This window comes from Euphorbia lathyris, chromosome 2 (assembly GCF_963576675.1).
Source record: "Euphorbia lathyris chromosome 2, ddEupLath1.1, whole genome shotgun sequence".
Classification (NCBI taxonomy): domain Eukaryota; kingdom Viridiplantae; phylum Streptophyta; class Magnoliopsida; order Malpighiales; family Euphorbiaceae; genus Euphorbia; species Euphorbia lathyris.
The window spans coordinates 43484749-43496512 of NC_088911.1; positions in this window are offsets into that span (position 1 = coordinate 43484749).

Here is an 11764-nt window from a genome sequence, read left to right on the forward strand (position 1 = left end):
TTGTTTCATCTTTATTTTCTTCTTCTATATACCCAATGATTTTTAGTTTATTTTCACTTTGAATATCTGAACTATCTGAACTATCACTACTACTGTTACTGATGTGAATAGTTTTCCCTTTTACTTCTTTAACCATTGTTCTTAAGACTCTTACTTCTTCCTTTAATTCTTTTAATTCATCTGTAATGTGGATTAGCTCTGTTTTTGTTTGTTTTAATTCTAGCTTTGTTTCTTTTAATTCTTTTTTAGTATTTTTAAATTTGTGTTTATATTTTTTATATTTTTCGACCCATTCTGTACTCGAATTTATGACTAATTTTATGTTTTCTTTTTGTAGGTCTTTAATTTCTTTATGTTGTTTTTCGATTTTTAGTTGAAGGTATTCGGCTTCGGTGCTTACGTCTACATTGGATGGTTTAGCATCATTGTCTTTGAGTTTGCTGTTTTTTAGTGGTTCATATTTGTATTTTGCCTTTTCAATAATTTCTTGGGCGTGATTTTTAAGAAATGTTATTACACTATGTTCTTGTTCGGCTATTAGATTAGAATTGTCCTTTTTTGTGTAAATCGGTTAACAGATCTAAGGTTTTATTTACGGTTGTAGGGATTTTAGGTTTTATTTCACTTATATCCATCATTATTGGGTCCTTGCTTCGTCTCCAAGCATCTATGGGTACTATTTCTGGAGTTTTAGTTTGTGTTATAGTAATGTTTAGATTTTCTCCTGAGGTAATGCTACAGCTTTCTTCTATGGGTCTTTTTCTTTTGTCTATATTAGCTACTAACATGTTTAATTTTTCCAAAATTATCTTAAACGTTGGTATTTCCGATGTATTCCACAGTTTTGTTAATTCATGTGTTATCATTTCTTGGATTTGAATATGGTTTTCTTGTATTAAACTAAGAGTATTCTTTAATTGTTCTTTTGCTACAATCTCTATCCATATTTGGTCCAATTTTTGGTTAGGATCACTCATCTTTGTAGATTCTTTTTATCCATCCGTCTTCAAGTTTGATCCATTCTTTCTTAGGTGGTTCTAATAAAGAGTTTAATTGTTTGATTTCACATTCTAGTCTCTGTTGTTTAGATTCAATTTCTAAATATTTTATTTGAGATTCTATGATTGTCTCTGCCATAATAGTTTTTATTATTTGTAATTTTTTCTCTTTTTTATCAAGTTGTTGTCGTATGTTCATATTTTATTTATATACCGTATTTTGTTTTGGTCCTCTATCGTAATTCCTTCATTATTTATCTTATATTTTATTTTATTTAAAAAGTCGTATCCTAATAATAGTGCATACGTACTATCATATTCTGTTACTCCTACAATTATCTCATATTCTAGATCTTGAATTTTAAATCGAATTCTTATGCTTTTAGTTATGATTATTTCTCTTGTACTATTTGGACAGTTATAAGTTTGTGGTTCGATTAGTTCACATTTATTCTCATTTATTTGGCTAATATGTACTAAACTTTTGGTTCCTGTATTAATTTCAGCTATACAGTCAGTTGCTCGTAGCTCATTAAATAATATTACTTTTATTCGTAACTTATCTTCATAATATGTATGTAATAAATCTAATGTTCTCGGTTGTCTTATTATGTCTTTCTTAAAACTTAACCTTCCTCCTTCTATCCTAGGTAATAATTTCTGGATTGGTTGTAGTTTTCTAGAATTAAAATCTATACATATTTCGTCTGGTATTGTTATGATGGAATTTTCCTTATGTTCTAGTGGTTCTAATATTTCCTGATATAATTTTGGTACTAATATATCCCTATCATTTTGTTTTCTGATATGATGATTACCTGTAAGGGCATATATCATTTTTGTTTCTATACTAATTACTTTACTTCCTGGGGGCATTCTTATTCCTTCTAATTTATAATAGAGTGTTAAAGCTAGATCTTTATGTTTATCTTCTAATGAGATACTAAAATCTGGTTGAATTGTGAATTTAAGTTTCTGATAAATTAAGTTTCCTCTTACTACTGCTATTAAGGCATCTTGGATATTATCTAATATTCTATCATCTAATACATATATTTGAATAGGAGTATCGATATTTTTCTGAAAATATGCTTTTATAGTGAATTCTATTCCTCCAAAGTAAATATTCCTATATTTCTTTGCTTCTTTATGTGATAATTTGGATAATTCTCTTTTTATTACGTCATTTGTTATTAAATTTATCCTTGCTCTACCATTTATAGTAGTTGTATCTATAATATTCTCATGCTTCTGAACAATATATCGTATATTTTTATTTCTCTCAAACCATTTTGTTTTAAATATCTTATTTACAGATAGCTCTTCAGTTTCATCTTGTATTTTCTGATAAATATCTGGTTTAAAACTTAAAGTTTGAGTTATACCACCTTCATAAGTATCCATTTGATAGTAGATATTAGTATTTTCTGTATGGGTTTGTTCTGTTATTTCTTTATTCTCTTCCATTGATTAAAGCTTGAATATGTCTGTAACTTTTAGTAATTATTTGTTTTTGAATTTCTATTGTCTCTTCTTGCTCTCTATGTTTTTCTTCTAATCGTTTTACTTCATCTTCTAAGTCAAAAACTCTTTTTTGTAATTTTATCTTTTCAATACGCTTAGCATCTAAAGCACCTTGTGCTACTTCTAATTGTCTATCTTTTAATTCCATAATTTGTAATGCTCTTCTACAACTTATAATATGTTGATTGATATCCTGATTATAAATTAATGGTTTTTCAGCAATAATCCTAAGACTTTCAACTGGTATATCCATTATCTAGTGTGTATAATTCTGAAAAATCACGATTGTGAAATTAATTAGGCATTTAATCATTTCTACTTTTCTTATTAACATTATATGCCTATTTAGATCACTAGTTCCTATATTAAGGAGATGTTGGTAATATTATAATAATATAATTAATTTGCCTAATAGAATAGAAATTTCTAAACTATTGCTTAAATCTAATTCAATTATGCCGCTTGTAATTTTATCAACTGCTTTCCTATGAATATTAAGCTGTGATGCAAACATACTGGTATATGAAGATGACATAGTGATTTCAAAAAGTTCTAACTATTTGTGAGATCCTTTGAAAGCTCTGATACCATTTTATGTGGACCGTTTTTTCTGATGTGTATAATGTGTGCAGGATCGCTCTTATGACCCTAAAAAGGGTAGGAAGACAAACGACTGCTGAAGTAAACATTGTTAAATGAAATTTAACATCCATAATATATTAAACCTTTAAGTGTAACTAATGATAACAAATTAATTTAATTAGAACAAGAGTTATAGAGGAACTCTAGTATACCTTTCAAAGCAATCCTCAGTGGAGACTTCTGAACTCTGCCTGACACCCTCTCATCATCATCATGGGTTATGGCTGTGTTCCAGCATCTCTACACACCTCTTGGATTCGTCTGAAGGCTAACTATTGTTGCTTTATAACTCTGGATCTTTTTAAACTAATATGCTATAAGGAAGTTAAACTTAAGTAGTTAACAACTATGGATGCTAAAAGGGGAAGTTTAGAAAGCCATGGATATAGAGAGAAAGAAAGCTTTTATTGCTCAAAGCAAGTTATGTCTCATACATCATATGTCTTCTCCTTATATAGGTAGAAGATCAAAGGTGAAATTACCAAAAAGGAGATTACATCATCACAAAAGTTAAAAGTACAAACTTTTAGGTTACACGTGTCGAATGCTTCTTATTTTGCTCTTCAACCTCAAGCTTTACATCTTGCCACTAATCTCTAATGTTTCCACCTCATGCTTCTTCTTTGGACACATGTCTCTTCATATCTTCATGTCTTGCCACGTGTTGATCTTATTGCCACCTTTTCTTTAGGTATTGACACCTCGTTCTTATATTTCTTATTTTTCTTATCCATTTTTATCTCATTTTCTAAATAAATGGATCCTCCTCTTTTCTTGGATGGGCTTCTTCTTTGGGCCTTATGGAGTCAATATTCATGGGCTCAGGTCTTATGGGCTCAATTCTAATTAAACATGATTTTCTTGGGCCATATATAGATTCATAATGGGCTAATGTATCTGAACTATGTTTGTATTTCTTATCCATCAATTTCGTATGCATTTCTATCAAAATTTGTTGACTCGTTTCATCACCCATTTCCATTAAATAGTTGATAGTTATCATTTCTTCAACTTCTCCATGATTCGATCTGGCTATTATAGCCACCTTTTTATTTCTAATATAGTCTTCGAGTCTACATTTGATCGTATGGATTCCATGTGCTCGTTTTTCTCCTAACCAAGATTTAAAATTTTCTAATTTGCATGGAATGTCCCATTGATGGTCGGAATTATCTACATCAATCTTAGTGTTTCTACCAGTCTTAAAAATCTGAGCAATTATTATCGGTTTCCCTTCTAAGTCCATAGCAGCATCAAAAATTTGAACACAAAATATTCCTCTTCCAAATCTTAATCCAAGTTCGTCAATGGATCTGGGTATGATAGATGGGAGTTTTGAAACACTATTAAGGCTCTCATCAGTCATGACTTTGTCTAGAAATCCATATCGAAATAGTTTCTGAACAACATCTGGACTGCAGTCTTCTGAGCATATATACCTAGGGTATTTGGTCATCTTAATGGTTCTATATACGGTTTGACTCTTCTTATATGTAAAAAATTTCATGATATTCTTATATGCTTCTGTCATTTCTGGAGGGAATTGTATAACCTGGGAGGTTGTGATTTCTGATGAGTTCTGATTAATCAGCTTAGAATGGTTCAAGGTGGTGGCTCTTGAGAGTCCACTAGATGAAGTTGGCAGCTCAATTGGCTTCTTATGAAGATCTCCTAACAACTCATAAGATGATCTAGGAGTCATGGTTCGTATATTCTGATTGTTCTGAGACTGGAGTTTCTTGAGTTCTTCCTCAAGGTTGTCCAGAAAGTTCTCATGATTTCTGATCATTGCCAGCATCTGGCGGTTCTGATTTCTGATTTCTGATATTCGCTATTGACGATCGTCTCCCAGGATACAACAGATTACGCAAGCGAACTCAAACCGTGTGTAGCCTAATTATCACCGGAGTAGGAAAACAAGAACAATGTGAACAGACAAAGAGTATTTTGAAAAACTTCAATAACAACTTTTTAACCACTTGTGAATTTGACAATCCATTCTATATAAATAGAATTCGAAAGGATATGTCTTTTCACGAACGAATACAACTGTACACAGACAAACACGGTTTATGTACGAACACGACTGTTCACGAAGGACACAACTGTTCAGGAAAGGAGGTGTTTATTGGTATTTAAATTAATATATAATTTTATTCAAAATTTTCCAACATGCGCATGTCATGGATAGGAAAAAAAATTAGGAATTCTAAAATTAATTTTGGAGATATTTATAATTTTGTTTTTCGACTCTTTGTTGTGATTTCTCCCATTTCGCCTTTGTTTTTCTTTGTTGTGATTTCTCCCATTTCGCCTTTGTTTTTCTTTGTTGTTTTAAGTCTAATAATTCTTTTATTTGTATTTCAAATTCCTTTTGATCATCAGGACTATATCTTATTGGCCTAGTGCGAACAACATCATTAGGGTTTATGAGTTCTATCTTAGCATATATCTTTTCTTTTTCCCACAACGTTATAGGGTTTTCTCCAAAGTTGATCTTTAAATGGTCTAAATATTTTTGTTTTAAAAGTTCTAAATTAGTATCTCTGTTTGTTTTGATATTATGTATTGTGAGTGGATATAAAGGTAGGACGCGCTTAAGGATAATCCATTTATTACAAGGAGTTAAAAGACTTATGGTTTCAGGTTTGATTAGCTGGACTTTAAAGAAATCAAGAAAATTATTTCCTAATAATATATGTTGTTTCATATTATTTTCTTGATAAATTATGGGTAATCGAAAGATTGTCTTGTTAAGTATTAATCTCATATTTTCGGCTATAATATCTAATTCTTTCATTTGTTCATTAAATCCTGTAACTCTGACCTTATGTCCTTTAGATCTTTTCCATTTATGGGGAACTAGTACATCTTGCTTCGCTAAACATATATCAGCTCCACTATCTATAAATATGCGGCGTTTTATAATCTTATTAGGTTTATATTCTACCGGTGCTTCTACATATATGGCTACCATTAGTTATTAGTTTCACTATCTTCATATTCTATTGGTTCTAATTCTTCTGAGTTCTCACCTTCTGTTTCAGTAATATAAAATTCATCTTCTTTATGCCATTTATCATCGCTGGCTCTTATTTGTTCTAGACTCATTATAAATTCTGTTGTTCCTATATATTTGACACCTTTTTGTTTTAATTTAGGGCATTTATTAGCATAATGTCCTTTCTCATTACAATTCCAACATTTACATTCTGTAAGTTTAGTATTTTTATCCCTTAGTGGTCTTTCTCGTCTTTTCCTAAATTTTCGTTTATATCTAAATCTGTTCCGATTTTCGGGATTATTTTTATATCGTCTAAATCGTTTTCGTCGAAATCGTCCATTATCATACTTGTTAGCATAAGACTTCTTATATGTCGGATTATGTCTATAAGTGCGATTAGGAGTATATCGTCTATATTTTCTCCTAATTTTATCATCACAACCAAAAACTAACCGTTTTTCCGTGAATCCACATATTTCTCGTAACCCGAGTTTCTTATCCTTTTTAACCTTTTGTTGAACTCTATATTCTTCACATTTTCGCATAAGATAAGCTCGTAGTACTCTAATTCTTTCTCCTAATGTATTTTCTTTTGGTTCTAATTGAGTATATTCTTTTGAAACTTCTACGTTGTATGGGTTTGGTAAGTGGTCATAATATAGTTGTTGGTATATCAATCCTTCTTGTGGTAAAAACCTAGCTTCATAAAAGAACTTAGTAAAACTGATAGTATATTCTGGTAATTTACTAATTTTACAACATTTCATGTTATTCAAATTCATTATTATTTCAGCTTTTCTTTCAGCAAATACTGTTTCTCTAGCCACTAACCATCTTTCTCCTAAAAATTCTCTTTTTAATACCATATCGAATAATAATAACATTGATTTCCAATCATGAGCACAAGCTTCTATTTGTGGTCTTAACTGATGAGTTATAGATTCCATCCAAAATCCTACTTTTCCTATCATTGTTTTAGAGATTAGGTCATACATATAATCTAAATTTTCAGTGTGAGATGAATTCATTAAGGCTATGTACATTCCTAAATTCCAATCATTTATTCGTCTACTTATTTCTTGTTCATCATAGACATTATCTAAGTCTAAAAAATATCCATTTGGATTTAATCCTTGAGACATAGATCCTATAAATTCTTTAAAGTCTCCTTGTTGGCCTATAGGTATATGTTGTGGAATCGTAGGTACTCTTTTAGTTACTACGTCTAAATTGGGGTCTATCATTTCTTCTTCTGGATAATTATCGGCATCTTCGTTTACTATATTTTCTGATCCTATATCTGATTCTTCATACCTAGTGTATTTGTTGTTGTATTCGTTGTTTTCTATATCACTTTCTGGTTCTTCTTCTATTATTGCATTAATGTTCTTCATTTGTTCTAATGCTTTCATTATTTGATGATTTTCTTCTATTAATTTTGTTTCATCTTTATTTTCTTCTTCTATATACCCAATGATTTTTAGTTTATTTTCACTTTGAATATCTGAACTATCTGAACTATCACTACTACTGTTACTGATGTGAATAGTTTTCCCTTTTACTTCTTTAACCATTGTTCTTAAGACTCTTACTTCTTCCTTTAATTCTTTTAATTCATCTGTAATGTGGATTAGCTCTGTTTTTGTTTGTTTTAATTCTAGCTTTGTTTCTTTTAATTCTTTTTTAGTATTTTTAAATTTGTGTTTATATTTTTTATATTTTTCGACCCATTCTGTACTCGAATTTATGACTAATTTTATGTTTTCTTTTTGTAGGTCTTTGATTTCTTTATGTTGTTTTTCGATTTTTAGTTGAAGGTATTCGGCTTCGGTGCTTACGTCTACATTGGATGGTTTAGCATCATTGTCTTTGAGTTTGCTGTTTTTTAGTGGTTCATATTTGTATTTTTCCTTTTCAATAATTTCTTGGGCGTGATTTTTAAGAAATGTTATTACACTATGTTCTTGTTCGGCCATTAGATTAGAATTATCCTTTTTTGTGTAAATCGGTTAACAGATCTAAGGTTTTATTTACGGTTGTAGGGATTTTAGGTTTTATTTCACTTATATCCATCATTATTGGGTCCTTGCTTCGTCTCCAAGCATCTATGGGTACTATTTCTGGAGTTTTAGTTTGTGTTATAGTAATGTTTAGATTTTCTCCTGAGGTAATGCTATATCCCTATCATTTTGTTTTCTGATATGATGATTACCTATAAGGGCATATATCATTTTTGTTTCTATACTAATTACTTTACTTCCTGGGGGCATTCTTATTCCTTCTAATTTATAATAGAGTGTTAAAGCTAGATCTTTATGTTTATCTTCTAATGAGATACTAAAATCTGGTTGAATTGTGAATTTAAGTTTCTGATAAATTAAGTTTCCTCTTACTACTGCTATTAAGGCATCTTGGATATTATCTAATATTCTATCATCTAATACATATATTTGAATAGGAGTATCGATATTTTTCTGAAAATATGCTTTTATAGTGAATTCTATTCCTCCAAAGTAAATATTCCTATATTTCTTTGCTTCTTTATGTGATAATTTGGATAATTCTCTTTTTATTACGTCATTTGTTATTAAATTTATCCTTGCTCTACCATTTATAGTAGTTGTATCTATAATATTCTCATGCTTCTGAACAATATATCGTATATTTTTATTTCTCTCAAACCATTTTGTTTTAAATATCTTATTTACAGATAGCTCTTCAGTTTCATCTTGTATTTTCTGATAAATATCTGGTTTAAAACTTAAAGTTTGAGTTATACCACCTTCATAAGTATCCATTTGATAGTAGATATTAGTATTTTCTGTATGGGTTTGTTCTGTTATTTCTTTATTCTCTTCCATTGATTAAAGCTTGAATATGTCTGTAACTTTCAGTAATTATTTGTTTTTGAATTTCTATTGTCTCTTCTTGCTCTCTATGTTTTTCTTCTAATCGTTTTACTTCATCTTCTAAGTCAAAAACTCTTTTTTGTAATTTTATCTTTTCAATACGCTTAGCATCTAAAGCACCTTGTGCTACTTCTAATTGTCTATCTTTTAATTCCATAATTTGTAATGCTCTTCTACAACTTATAATATGTTGATTGATATCCTGATTATAAATTAATGGTTTTTCAGCAATAATCCTAAGACTTTCAACTGGTATATCCATTATCTAGTGTGTATAATTCTGAAAAATCACGATTGTGAAATTAATTAGGCATTTAATCATTTCTACTTTTCTTATTAACATTATATGCCTATTTAGATCACTAGTTCCTATATTAAGGAGATGTTGGTAATATTCTAATAATATAATTAATTTGCCTAATAGAATAGAAATTTCTAAACTATTGCTTAAATCTAATTCAATTATGCCGCTTGTAATTTTATCAACTGCTTTCCTATGAATATTAAGCTGTGATGCAAACATACTGGTATATGAAGATGACATAGTGATTTCAAAAAGTTCTAACTTTTATGTGAGATCCTTTGAAGGCTCTGATACCATTTTATGTGGACCGTTTTTTCTGATGTGTATAATGTGTGCAGGATCGCTCTTATGACCCTAAAAAGGGTAGGAAGACAAACGACTGCTGAAGTAAACATTGTTAAATGAAATTTAACATCCATAATATATTAAACCTTTAAGTGTAACTAATGATAACAAATTAATTTAATTAGAACAAGAGTTATAGAGGAACTCTAGTATACCTTTCAAAGCAATCCTCAGTGGAGACTTCTGAACTCTGCCTGACACCCTCTCATCATCATCATGGGTTATGGCTGTGTTCCAGCATCTCTACACACCTCTTGGATTCGTCTGAAGGCTAACTATTGTTGCTTTATAACTCTGGATCTTTTTAAACTAATATGCTATAAGGAAGTTAAACTTAAGTAGTTAACAACTATGGATGCTAAAAGGGGAAGTTTAGAAAGCCATGGATATAGAGAGAAAGAAAGCTTTTATTGCTCAAAGCCAGTTATATCTCATACATCATATGTCTTCTCCTTATATAGGTAGAAGATCAAAGGTGAAATTACCAAAAAGGAGATTACATCATCACAAAAGTTAAAAGTACAAACTTTTAGGTTACACGTGTCGAATGCTTCTTATTTTGCTCTTCCACCTCAAGCTTTACATCTTGCCACTAATCTCTAATGTTTCCACCTCATGATTCTTCTTTGGACACATGTCTCTTCATATCTTCATGTCTTGCCACGTGTTGATCTTATTGCCACCTTTTCTTTAGGTATTGACACCTCGTTCTTATATTTCTTATTTTTCTTATCCATTTTTATCTCATTTTCTAAATAAATGGATCCTCCTCTTTTCTTGGATGGGCTTCTTCTTTGGGCCTTATGGAGTCAATATTCATGGGCTCAGGTCTTATGGGCTCAATTCTAATTAAACATGATTTTCTTGGGCCATATATAGATTCATAATGGGCTAATGTATCTGAACTATGTTTATATTTCTTATCCATCAATTTCGTATGCATTTCTATCAAAATTTGTTGACTCGTTTCATCACCCATTTCCATTAAATAGTTGATAGTTATCATTTCTTCAACTTCTCCATGATTCGATCTGGCTATTATAGCCACCTTTTTATTTCTAATATAGTCTTCGAGTCTACATTTGATCGTATGGATTCCATGTGCTCGTTTTTCTCCTAACCAAGATTTAAAATTTTCTAATTTGCATGGAATGTCCCATTGATGGTCGGAATTATCTACATCAATCTTAGTGTTTCTACCAGTCTTAAAAATCTGAGCAATTATTATCGGTTTCCCTTCTAAGTCCATAGCAGCATCAAAAATTTGAACACAAAATATTCCTCTTCCAAATCTTAATCCAAGTTCGTCAATGGATCTGGGTATGATAGATGGGAGTTTTGAAACACTATTAAGGCTCTCATCAGTCATGACTTTGTCCAGAAATCCATATCGAAATAGTTTCTGAACAACATCTGGACTGCAGTCTTCTGAGCATATATACCTAGGGTATTTGGTCATCTTAATGGTTCTATATACGGTTTGACTCTTCTTATATGTAAAAAATTTCATGATATTCTTATATGCTTCTGTCATTTCTGGAGGGAATTGTATAACCTGGGAGGTTGTGATTTCTGATGAGTTCTGATTAATCAGCTTAGAATGGTTCAAGGTGGTGGCTCCTGAGAGTCCACTAGATGAAGTTGGCAGCTCAATTGGCTTCTTATGAAGATCTCCTAACAACTCATAAGATGATCTAGGAGTCATGGTTCGTATATTCTGATTGTTCTGAGACTGGAGTTTCTTGAGTTCTTCCTCAAGGTTGTCCAGAAAGTTCTCATGATTTCTGATCATTGCCAGCATCTGGCGGTTCTGATTTCTGATTTCTGATATTCGCTATTGACGATCGTCTCCTAGGATACAACAGATTACGCAAGCGAACTCAAACCGTGTGTAGCCTAATTATCACCGGAGTAGGAAAACAAGAACAATGTGAACAGACAAAGAGTATTTTGAAAAACTTCAATAACAACTTTTTAACCACTTGTGAATTTGACAATCCATTCTATATAAATAGAATTCGAAAGGATATGTCTTTTC